Genomic DNA, 12,333 nt, shown 5'->3' with positions numbered 1-12,333 from the left:
AATTTGTATTGGCCGAATTATATTTGCAGATACTTTCAATTTTGCTCAAAAAGCACACGATCTGCAGGCAGTCAATCCATGCAATATTTTATAAATTCCTACCTTGGAAATAGAACCTGTCTGATTCAAGATTGGAATACTGACAGACTCGAACCTCACATCTTTAATGCATTGTGTGAGCTGAGATGTCACTTTTTTTTAATAAAACATTAAGTCATCTCAAGAACGTGACTTTAAAGATGTTCTGGGATTTACATATTAATGAACTAAAACCTGCAACCCATTCTAAAAGATGAAAGACATAACAACAATCTAGCTTTGTTCAATAGATCCTATCAGTCGCATGACACTGTGATCTTTTGCTATACAATCGGTGTATTATTCCCCGGCTAACAGCTACCCGATGAAGGAGCAGCACTCTGAAAGCTAGTGCTTCCAAATAAACGTGTTGGAGTATAACCTGGTGTTGTGTGATTTTTAACTTTATCTACCCCAGTCCAACACCGGCACCTCCACACCGTTTCCAGTGAACCCAGCCCACATCTCCCGCTGCTGCCAGTAAACTATACAATGCTGATGAAACGGTGCAGTACCTGCACTTCTGAAAAATTTACAACTTCTAACGATACTAGCTACTCATTCACTGCTCCATCTGATACATGACATTGGAAACTTAGTGCAGGAAGCTGAAATGAAATGAGTAGCTTTAAAACAAAAACATCTTGGAGCACAAAGCCTTCAATGAGAGTCTGAGCCCGGCGATAAGTTCAGGTAACCTTTATTGTGACCCAACGTTGTTACAGCTTCAGATCCCCCCCCAGCAAAAAGGTGTAGAAAAAGTCGCTGCTTTTTAAATAGCTTAAGGTCAAAGAGTGCACCCCCACCCCACACCACCTCACCTTCTTTACTATGGTCAGCACCGAGTTGTCAGTTTGTAATTGGATCCTTGGTACAGCCTTAACTGTAGGAAGTATTGCCCCACTCAGCAATTTCAACCCATACCCTGTAAACAATTAAGTCTTTCCCCACTCAATGACCGATGGCAGTGGTGGGCAATGAAGAGTCAACCATGCTGTTGTGGGTCTGGAGTTATGAGTAGGGTAAAGGATGCAGCTGGGACGACCGAGTGAATCCTTCCCCACATTAGCAGTTTCTTTCCCTAAAAAGGGATGTGAGTGAATCAGATGGGTGATGTCCCCCAAACATTCATTTCTTCATTAGGTTCTGAACTCCAGATTTCTGACCGAAAGCCAATTCCACCATCTGCCATGGCAGGATTCAAACCTGGGATTCCCCGGAACTGGGTTGATAGTCCAGTCAATAAGGCAATTGGCTATCCCTTCTTTAATCCCCCTGCGATGGCACATGAACTCGCTGGTGCCTCCGCAGATGAGAAGCGCGGGTAAAGCCCTTCTCACTGCCTCTCCCCAGTGTGCACCTGCCGGTAGGCCAGCAGGATTGAGGAATTGCTGAAGGCCTTCCCACACTCATTGCAGAAGAACGGCCTCTCTCCAGTGTGCCCCTGCCTGTGGGCCAGCAGGGTGGAGGCCTGGGTAAAGCCCTTCCCACACTCGGGGCAGCTGAAGGGCCTCTCCCGTGTGGACCCGCTGGTGCCTCACCAGGTCGGAGGAATTGCTGAAGGCCTTTCCGCACTTGGGGCAGATGAATGGCCTCTCCCCAGTATGACTGCGCTGATGAGTCTCCAGGATAGAAGGGACACGGAAGCCTTTTCCGCAGTCGCCACACTTCCACGGTTTCTGCACGGGGCGGGATCCATTGGGTTTCTCCATGGCCGAAGCTTCAGCTGCACACAAACACATGTACAGCCCCTCCCTGCCGTGAATTCCTCTTTCTAGGCTGTATAACTGCTTCAGGTTCCACAATCAGTCCGCTGCAACAGTAGGGTCTCTCATCCAGTCCCATTGATGCTGAAGACGTGCTCCAACAGGAACCAAAAGGCTTTGCTCCTTCTCAGAGAATCACAGTCAAAAATTGTTGCAGTCCTGATGGATTGAGTGACTGTCGGACATTGACGTCGAAGTGAGGACTGCAGAAGCTGGAGAGTCAGAGTTGAACAGTGCGGCGCTGGAAAATTACAACAGGTCCGGCAGCATCCGAGGAGCAGGAAAGTTGATGTTTCAGGCATCAGGCATCAGCCCTTCATCTGTTGATTTTGAAACTTCCGTCTTCAGATCATCAAATGCTTTGTAAAAAGAGATGACAAAAGTCATGATTGTCAGTGCAAGGTAGAAATTCAGAACAAGCAATTCTACTTTCTGCAGAACATTCTTTTCTTTTGTTATTCCACGCTGAATATGGAAAGCACCATCCCACTCTCTCTCCCCCTCTGTTCTCACACCGCTCTAACTAATTCTCCTGAAGGTGTTGATTCAGGATCTTACAGGGGCAGAACAGCAAAAACTTCAAGACTGACATCTCTCTGAATTTTGGATAACTCCCCTGCTGAGAGTGAGCAGGTCTGATTTTGGGAAGCTCCAAAAATAGTGTCAGTTCAGGGTGAACCTGCAATGCAAGTTCTTGAGGAACAACCAGACATGAAGTGGTTAACATCCCTGGAAAGGAGAGAGCAAAATAAGACATCAAAGGCATTAAAACCGACACCAGAGAGAAACTGAACATACAGATGTGGCAAGCCAGAGTCAGAGATAGACAGCATGGAAACAGTCCAACTCGTCGATACCAACCAAATATTCTAAATTAATCTAGACCCATTTGCCAGCATTTGGCCCACAACCCTCTAAACCCTTCCATTTTATATTTTCATCCAGATGCCTTTCAAATGTCATAATTGTACACCCATTTCCTCTGGCAGCTCATTCCTTACACGCGCCAGTCTCTTAATGACAGAGTGAATTTAGCACAGTGAATCCATCTTACCCATAGTGCCCAGGGGTGTGTAGGTTAAGTTAGCACAGCCAATCCACCCTAACCTGCACATCCCTTGACAATATGGGTAACAGAACACTGCAAATCCACCTAAACCCATCCAAAACAGAACACTATGGGTCATTGAACATGGCGAATCCACCCCAACATGGACAAAGTTACATATACCACAATACCAGGTTACAGTCCAAGTTTATTTCAAAGCACTGGCTTTCGGAGTGCTGCAACTTATTCAGTTGGTTGTGGAGTACATGATCATAAGACACAGAATTTATGGAAAAACATTACAGTGTCCTGCCACTGAAATGATATACTGAACGAACCTGGATTGTTAAGTCTTTCATCTTTTAGAATGGGTTGCAGGTATCAATAATATGCAAGTCCCAGAACCTCCTGTCAGGCTCCTTCTCGAGATAACGTAAGGTTTTATAAGAAAAGGTGACATCTCAGCTCAGATAATGCATGAAAGGAGTGAGGTCAGAGTCTGTCTGTATCCCAATCTTGAGTCAGACCACTTCGATTTGCAAAGTGGAATTTACAAAATATTACATGTATTGGCTGCCTGCATTGACTGCCAGCACATTGTGCATTTAGGGTTATACAGTCATAGATGGACAGCATGGAAACAGACCCTTTAGTCCAACTCATCCATGACGGCCAGATATCCCAACCCAATCAAGTCCCACCTGCCAGCAACTTGCCCATATCCCTCCAAATTCTTCCTATTCATATGGCCATCCAGACTAGCCTCCACCACTTCCTCTGGCGGCTCATTCCATACACATACCACCCCCTGAGTGAAGAAGTTGCCTCTTTAGGTCCCTTTCACACTAAACCTATACCCTCTAGTTCTGGACTCCCCCACCCCAGGGGAAAGACTTTGTCCATTTATCCTTTCCAAGCCCCTCATGATTTTATAAATCTCTGTAAGATCACCCCTTAGCCTCTGACGCTCCAGGGAAAACAGCCCTAGCCTATTTAACCTCTCCCTATAGCTCAAATCTTCCAATCCTAGCAACATCCTTGTACATATTTTCTGAACCCTTTCAAGTTTCACAACATCTTTCCGACAGGAAGGAGACCAGAACTGCATGTAATATTCCAACAGTGGCCTAACCAATATCCTGTGCATCCGCAACATGACCTCCAAATTCCTGTACTCAATACTCTGACTATTAAAAGGAAAGCAGACCAAATGCCTTCTTCACTATCCAATCACTATCCTTTTCTTCACTACCTGCGACTCCACTTTCAAGGAGCTATGAAACTGCACTCCAAGACCTCTTTGTTCAGCAACACTTTCTAGGACCTTACCATTAAGTGTATAACTACTGCTAAGATTTGCTTTCCTAAAATGCAGCTCCTCACATTTATCTGAATTGAACTCCATCTGCCACTTCTCAGCCCATTGGCCCATCTGATCAAGATCTCGTTCTAATCTGAGGTAACCTTCTTCGCTGTCCACTACACCTCCAATTTTAGTGTCATCAGCAAACGTATAGCTATACCTCTTATGCTCACATCCAAATCATTTATATAAAATGATGAAAAGTAGTGGAACCAGCACAGATCCTTGTGGCACTCCACTGGTCACAGGCCTCCTGTCTGTAAAACAACCCTCCACCACCACCTTCTACCTTTGCGCCAGTTCTGTATCCAAATGGCAAGTTCTCCCTGTATTCCATGAGATCTAACCTTGCTCACCAGTCTCCCATGGGGAACCTTTACTGGATTAGTGGTGCTGGAAGAGCACAGCTGTTCAGGCAGCATCCAACAAGCAGCGAAATCGACGTTTCGGGCAAAAGCCCTTCATCAGGAATAAAGGCAGTGAGCCTGAAGCATGGAGAGATAAGCTAGAGGAGGGTGGGGGTGGGGAGAGAGTAGCATAGAGTACAATGGGTGAGTGGGGGAGGAGATGAAGGTGATAGGTCAAGGAGGAGAGGGTGGAGTGGATAGGTGGAAAAGAAGATAGGCAGGTCGGACAAGTCAAGGAGACAGTAACTGAGCTGGAAGTTTGAAACTAGGATGAGGTGGGGGAAGGGGAAATGAGGAAGCTGTTGAAGTCCACATTGATGCCCTGGGGTTGAAGTGTTCCGAGGCGGAAGATGAGGCGTTCTTCCTCCAGGCGTCTGGTGGTGAGGGAGCAGCGGTGAAGGAGGCCCAGGACCTCCATGTTCTTGGCAGAGTGGGAGGGGGAGTTGAAATGTTGGGCCACGGGGCGGTTTGGTTGATTGGTGCGGGTGTCTCGGAGATGTTCCCTAAAGCGCTCTGCTAGGAGGCGCCCAGTCTCCCCAATGTAGAGGAGACCACATCGGGAGCAACGGATACAATAAATGATATTGGTGGATGTGCAGGTGAAACTTTGATGGATGTGGAAGGCTCCTTTAGGGCCTTGGATAGAGGTGAAGGAGGAGGTGTGGGCACAGGTTTTACAGTTCCTGCGGTGGCAAGGGAAAGTGCCAGAATGGGAGGGTGGGTCGTAGTGGGGTGTGGACCTGACCAGGTAGTCACGGAGGGAACGGTCTTTGCGGAAGGCGGAAAGGGGTGGGGAGGGAAATATATCCCTGGTGGTGGGGTCTTTTTGGAGGTGGCGGAAATGTCGGTGGATGATTTGGTTGATGCGAAGGTTTGTAGGGTGGAAGGTGAGCACCAGGGGCGTTCTGTCCTTGTTACGGTTGGAGGGGTGGGGTCTGAGGGCGGAGGTGCGGGATGTGGACGAGATACGTTGGAGGGCATCTTTAACCACATGGGAAGGGAAATTGCGGTCTCTAAAGAAGGAGGCCATCTGGTGTGTCCTATGGTGGAACTGGTCCTCCTGGGAGCAGATACGGCGGAGGCGGAGAAATTGGCAATACGGGATGGCATTTTTGCAAGAGATAGGGTGGGAAGAGGTGTAATCCAGGTAGCTATGGGAGTCAGTGGGTTTGTAAAAAATGTCAGTGTCAAGTCAGTCGTCACTAATGGAGATGGAGAGGTCCAGGAAGGGGAGCGAGGTGTCAGAGATAGTCCAGGTAAATTTAAGGTCAGGGTGGAATGTGTTGGTGAAGTTGATGAATTGCTCAACCGATGGGGAACCTTGTTGAACACCTTACTGAAGTCCATATAGATCACATCTATTCTCTGCCCTCATCAGTTCCCTTCGTTAGTTCTTCAAAAAAACTCATTCAAGTTTGTGAGACATGATTTCCCAAACGTAAAGCCATGTTGACTATCCCTAATCAGTCCTTGCCTTTCCAATATATGTACATCTTGTCCCTCAGTTTGATTCCCTCCAACAACACCGACGTCTGGCTCACTGGTCTATAGTTCCGTGGCTTGTCTTTACCACCTTTCTTTAACAGTGGCACAACGTTAATCAACCCCCAGTCTTCCGACACCTCACCTGTGACTATCAATGATACAAATATCTCAGCAAGAGGCCCAACAATCACTTCTTTAGATTCCCACAGAGTTCTAGGGTACACTTGATCAGGTCCTGGGGACTTATCCACTTTTATTCATTTCAAGACATCCAGCACTTGCTCCTCTGTAATATGGACATTTTTCAAGATGTCACCATCTATTTCCCTACATTCTATGTCTTCCATGTCCTTTTCCACAGTAAATGCTGATGCAAAATACCCGTTTAGTATCTCCCCCATCTCCAGCGGACCCACACAAAGGCCACCTTGCTGATCTTTGAGGGGCCCTATTCTCTCCCTACTTATTCTTTTGTCCTTAATGTATTTGTAAAAACCCTTTGGATTCTCCTTAACTCTAGTTGCCAAAGCTATCTCATGTCCCCTGTTTTCCACTCCTGATTTCTCTCTTAAGTATACTCCTACTGCCTTTATACTGTAAGGCTTCATTCGATCTATCCTGTCTATACCTGACATATGCTTCCTTCATTTTCTTAACCAAACCCACAATTTCTCCAGTCATCCAGCATTCCCTATACCTACCAGCCTTTCCTTTCACCCTAAGAAGAATATACTTTCTCTGGACTCTAGTTATCACAGTCCTGAAGGCTTCCCATTTTCCAGCGACCCTTTACCTGCAAACATTTGCGCACAATCAGCTTTTGAAACCTCTTGCCTAATACCGTCACATTTGTCCTTCCTCCAATTTAGAATTTTTGTGCAAACTAGAATGTATCTGCAAATGTAATGCTGCAAATTCAAATTCATCCCCATGGAGAGTGTGGTTCTATGTGTGTAATAGAGAAACCCTGTTTCCATGCTGTATATCTATATGTCTATTTGGTAACAGATGCTTTATTTCTGTTGGTGCAAGTATGGTTGTAAATCATAGCTGGATATTAATAGTTAGATGTAAGGGAGAGAGAATTCCTCAGGTAGAGCACTCTCAGAGTCCTGGGAGACCCCTACTTCAGATTTACTTGGACTAGTTGACAGTCTAGGAGATTATGGATTGGGTCTCGATTGACTAAATGTTTTACTTTTCCCGAACGCGTAAAAGGGGGTGTTAAAGCTTCAGCAGAAATCCAGCAGAGCTGAGAACAGACCAACATCTTACTCTGTGGGAACAGGGAGATCAACAGAGGACAGAGAAATCCGGACCTGAAATCCAAGCTGACACCAGACTACCCTGTGATCAGTGCTTTGATGAGCAGTACCAACCCTCTACCTTTACTGAGCTTCCCATTTGACTACCCCCTCGATATTCAGGATCCAGTCCTTGCCATCCTGAAGCCATGTCCCTGTAAGGAGTCTCAGATCATAATTATTCTCTTCAATGTGTTCAGTCAATTCATTCACTTCTGTTAAAATACAGCTCACATTCAGTTTTTAGTTTCAGTTTCTGTGATCTTCTGAATCCAGTTTTGATTGCTGGTATATTTACTCTCCTTGTCCCTTTCTATCATTCTCTGAGGTTCATTTCCACATCACGACATTGCTCACCAGCCTTGATTTGGATTGGCCAGGCTAAATTGCCCATCGTGTCCAGGGATGTGCAGGATAGTTGGCTTAGCCATGGGAAATGCAGGGTTCTAGGTTCATAGTAATAGAAGCAGGAGTCAGTCATTTGGCCCGTCCTGCCTGCTCTGCCATTCATTAAGATTATGGCTGATCTATCCATCATCTCAGCTCCTCCTGCCTGCAGTGTCCCAACTATCCTTAATTCCCCAATTATGCAGAAACCCATCTAATTGTATCTTGAATATACTTAACGAAGCTGCCTTCTCTGCTTCCTTGGGCAGAGACTGCCATAGTTTCACTATTCCCAGGAAAAGCAGTTCCTCCTCATCTCTGTCCTAAATCTACTTCCCCTAATCTTGGGGCCTCGTCTCACCTACCAGCAGAAATGACTGGATAGGTTAGGGTTTCATCCCCACAGTGCAATGAATTCCCACTTTCCACCAAATCCCAGATGTACTCATTCACTCAGTTGTTGTCTCACAAATGAAAGATTTCATTGTAACTTCTTCTGCTCTGAGTAAGGACAAAACATTTTTGAAAGCTGCTCTGAAAGTCCAGTCTTCACAACAACACTTTTACTTTCACTGAAGATGATTAACGTCATAGAGCATAGAAACAGACCCTTTGGCCCAACTCATCCGTGCCAACTATATTTCACAAACTAATCTAGTCCCATTTGCCAGCGTTTGACTCATCCCTCTAAACCCTTCCTATTCAAGTACCCATCCAGTGGCTTTTAAATGTTGTCATTGTACCAGCCTCCCCACTTCCTCTGGCAGTTCGTTCCATACACGTTCCACCCTCTGTCTGAAAATACGTTGCCCCTCAGGTCCCTTTCCCTACTCACCTTAAACTTCTGCTCCTTTAGTTCTGGACTCCCCTACCATGGAGAAAAGACCTTGGGTATTCAGCCTATCCATGCCCCTTATAAACTTCTTTAAAGGTTACCACTCAGCCTCTGATGCTCCAAAGAAAATATCTCCCTGGCCTATTCTGCCTCTTCCTGCAGCTCAAACCCTCCAAATCTGGCAACAGCCTTCTAAATATTTTCTGACCCCCCCCTCAAAGTTTCATAACATCTTCCCTACATGACAGAGACCAGAATTGAATGCAGTATTCCAAAAGTGGCCTAACCAATGTCCTGTACAGCCGCAAACTGATCTCCCAGTTCCTATCCTGAATACTCTGACCAATAAAGTAAAGCATACCAAACACCTTGTTCACTATACTGTCTATGTAAGACTCAACCTTCAAGGAACTATGAACCTCCACTCCAAGGTCTCTTTGTTCTGCGACAAGCCCCTTAACTGTGTCAGTCCTGCCTGGATTGCTGGACCAAAATGCAACACCTCACATTTCTCTGAATTAAACCCCATCTGCCACTCCTTGACCTATCCGATCAATTCTAATTTATGCTAAACTCTCTTTCCTCTCTTATTCCCTAGAAGCTGAAAATCTCTGTCCCACATACTCTCCCTCTATTCTCTCATTGCTGAACCTAATCCCTGCTGTACCTCATCCGGAAGGGTCTGTTTCATGCTGATTAACAGGCCCACACTCAGGGGATCTCATGGAAACATACAGAATAATGACTGGCCTGGACAGAGTAGACTTTCAGAGGATGTTTCCATTGGTAGGAGAGACTAGGACCTGAGGGCACAGCCTTCGAGGAAAGGGAGGGCATTTTAGAATGCAGATAAGGAGATACTTCTTCAGTGAAAGAGTAGTGAATCTATGGAATTCATTCCTGCAGAAGGTTGTAGAGGCCAGGTCACTGAGGATATTTAAGACTGAGGTAGATAGGTTCCTGAGTATCACGGGGATGGAGAGTTCCAGGTAGAGCGCGGAAGAATGGGGTTGAGAAACCTATCAACCACAATTGAATGGTATGAACAGACCTGATGGGCTGAATGGACTAATTTCTGCTCCTATGTCTTATGTCTTGCTGTCGTGGCCACAGTGAGAGAATTGGGAGCAGGAGTTGGCTATTTGGTCTTTCGAGCCTGCACAAGCATTGAACAGATCATAACTGAATATGGATCTACTTACATCTAAGTGAATAGGCTGGAACTTTTTCACTGGAACAAAGGAGGTTGAGAGGTGACCTTATTGAGGTTTATAAAATCACGAGGGGCATAGATGAGGTCAATATCAGCTGTTGTTTCAAGAATAGGGAGCAATCTTTTTAAGGTGAGAAGAGAAAAATTTTAAAAAGACACAAGGAGCACATTTTTCGTTTAAGAGAGTTGAGTGTGTGTCAAATGAATGTCCAGAGGAAGTAATGAACGCAGGTACACTTAGAACATTTTTTAAAAATTTGAATAAGTGCACGAATAGAAAAGTTTCAGAAGGATATCAGCCAAACATTGGCAGGTGGGACTAGTTTAGTTTGTGAATATAGTCAGCATGGACTAGTTGGATTGAAGGGTCTGTTTCTGTGCTGTATGACTCTGTAACTGTTCTTTCCTGGTCTTAAAACTATTTTCTTGCCTTCCCCCAAAACCATCCATTTCTTTGTTCATCGAAGTCAAATGAACTCAGCCTTGAATACATTCAATGACCGGCCTAACTGCTGAAAGACATCCATACTTCTGAACTCAATTCCTCTTGCTAATATATCACTTGCTTTGCTCATTGCTTGCTGCACCTGTCTGACAACTGGCAGTAACTGGTTTCGAAGGACGCTAAGGCCCCTTTGTCCATCCACACATCGTTCCTGATGAAGAGCTTGTGCCCGAAACGTCGACTCTCCTCCTCAGTTGCTGCCTTACCTGCTGTGGTTTGCCAGCGCCACACTTTTCAACTCTGATCTCCAGCATCTCACTTTCGCCACATCTCAACTTATCACTCCATAAACGATGCACTCCTTTCTGCTTTTTTTTTGACATACATCAAAGGCTATACCTTCCATTGTGGCACTGCGTTTGCAAAGTGAGACACAGGCCTGGATCAACTTTTCCAGAGTCTGTCCCCTCCCTCGATTCACTCTTTCCTTTCAGTTGCTACAAATCAATAATTGAACCCCAGATTGAAAAGAAAGTGGAAAACGTGGTGACAAAAACATTATACTCACAAATTTTAGACAGAGGAAGGAATTTATAGTCTGGGGTGAGGTTTAATCTTCATTCAGTGACAAAAGAGCAGCATCAGCGGCTTCAGAGCTCACGATCCAACTTCCGCATTTCGACAACGGCCGACTCTGATTGGCAGGAGGACCAGACTCCTTCGGATCCTCCAAGGTTCTCCATTGGTCCATGGAAAGGAGCTCATGCGCCTTTTTCGCGGACACCCGGGCGTATGCGCAGTGCTTTGCTGACACCGGCAGGCATGCGCAGTGCTTACTGACACCGCGGAGCATGCTCAGTATGCTCTGTCACGATGCTGGTGTTACTGATAAATTTTAAAGTTAAAAATCACAAAACTCCTGGTTATAGTCTAACAGACTTATTTGGAAGCACGGGTTTTTGGAGCGCTGCTCCTTTATCAGGTGGTTGTGGAGAATAACATGGTCACACAGAATTTATGATCTTCTGATCTTACACTCCACAACCGCCTGATGAAGGAGCAGTGCTCCGAAAGCTAAGTGTTTCTAAACAAGCCGGTTGGACTGTAACCTGGTGTTGTGTGATTTTTAACTTTGTACACCCCAGTCCAACACGGGCACCTGCAGATCATGACAAATTTTAAGTGTCCAAATGCGAATACGAGAGAAAAATGCCAACGCCATTTTTTTTTTGCCGAAATATTTTTTTTCCCCTGTGCCTCGAAGTTTTATTCCTTTTGCATTTTGTCTGGCTTCTCAACGTTCCTGCCTTTACCTCAGGGTAGAGGTATTCCAAAACTAGAGGGAATAGGTTTAGGGTGAGGAGGAAAGATTTGAAGAGATTCAAAAGACTCTGCATAGAACATTCACCCCATACAGGGCGAAAGTGACGACTGCAGATGCTGGAGATGAGGGTCGAGAGTGTGTGCTGGAAAAGCACAGCAGGTCAGGCAGCGTGCGAGGAGCAGGAGAATCGACGTTTCCGGCAAAACCCTTCATCAGAAAATAGCTATTTGAAATTGCAGAGCTGTAGCATAATCGAGTGTGTCTGGATGGGATGCTGTTGGGAAAGTTGGTGTGAATGACCTGTCGGGATGATATGATTCCACTGCCTAAGCCACGCGTATATTGAGAAATGATTGCCACAAGTCTGCTTGGGAGGAGTGGGTTCGTTCGTGGGACACTGATACCAGTTCTGGGAAGGTAGGATTGTGCAAACTCTCTTCACACTCTACCCCCCCCCCACAACCCCCGTCCATTTTCTCCTCGCCCACTGCCCCATGCCCATTCCCTCTCCTCACATTGCACTCCCATTCTCTCCCCATAACCCTCTGAACCCCAGTCCTTCTCTATCACCCAACCTCTGTCCCCCTCTCCATTTCTCTCCGTTCTCCACCCCCACCAGCGCCCCACCCCGTCCTTTCTGGTGCCTCAGCCCTCTTTGATCGCTGTATCAAGCCCTTT

The 12,333-nt window shown here is 45.9% G+C and overlaps 1 long non-coding RNA gene across 1 annotated transcript; it reads right to left on the bottom strand.

Annotated features, from left to right (window-relative positions):
• Positions 1 to 761: 761 nt before the first annotated feature.
• Positions 762 to 11,092, bottom strand: LOC140460730 (uncharacterized). Its single transcript, XR_011954322.1, has 2 exons — positions 10,900 to 11,092; positions 762 to 2,203 (listed from the first exon to the last, which is right to left on the bottom strand). It is a non-coding gene; the product is annotated as an uncharacterized lncRNA (long non-coding RNA).
• Between the last annotated feature and the right edge of the window lie 1,241 nt (positions 11,093 to 12,333).

Source organism: Chiloscyllium punctatum, chromosome 36 (genome assembly GCF_047496795.1).
Source record: "Chiloscyllium punctatum isolate Juve2018m chromosome 36, sChiPun1.3, whole genome shotgun sequence".
NCBI classification, from domain to species: Eukaryota; Metazoa; Chordata; class Chondrichthyes; order Orectolobiformes; family Hemiscylliidae; genus Chiloscyllium; species Chiloscyllium punctatum.
This window is presented reverse-complemented; position numbering and strand designations above follow the sequence as displayed.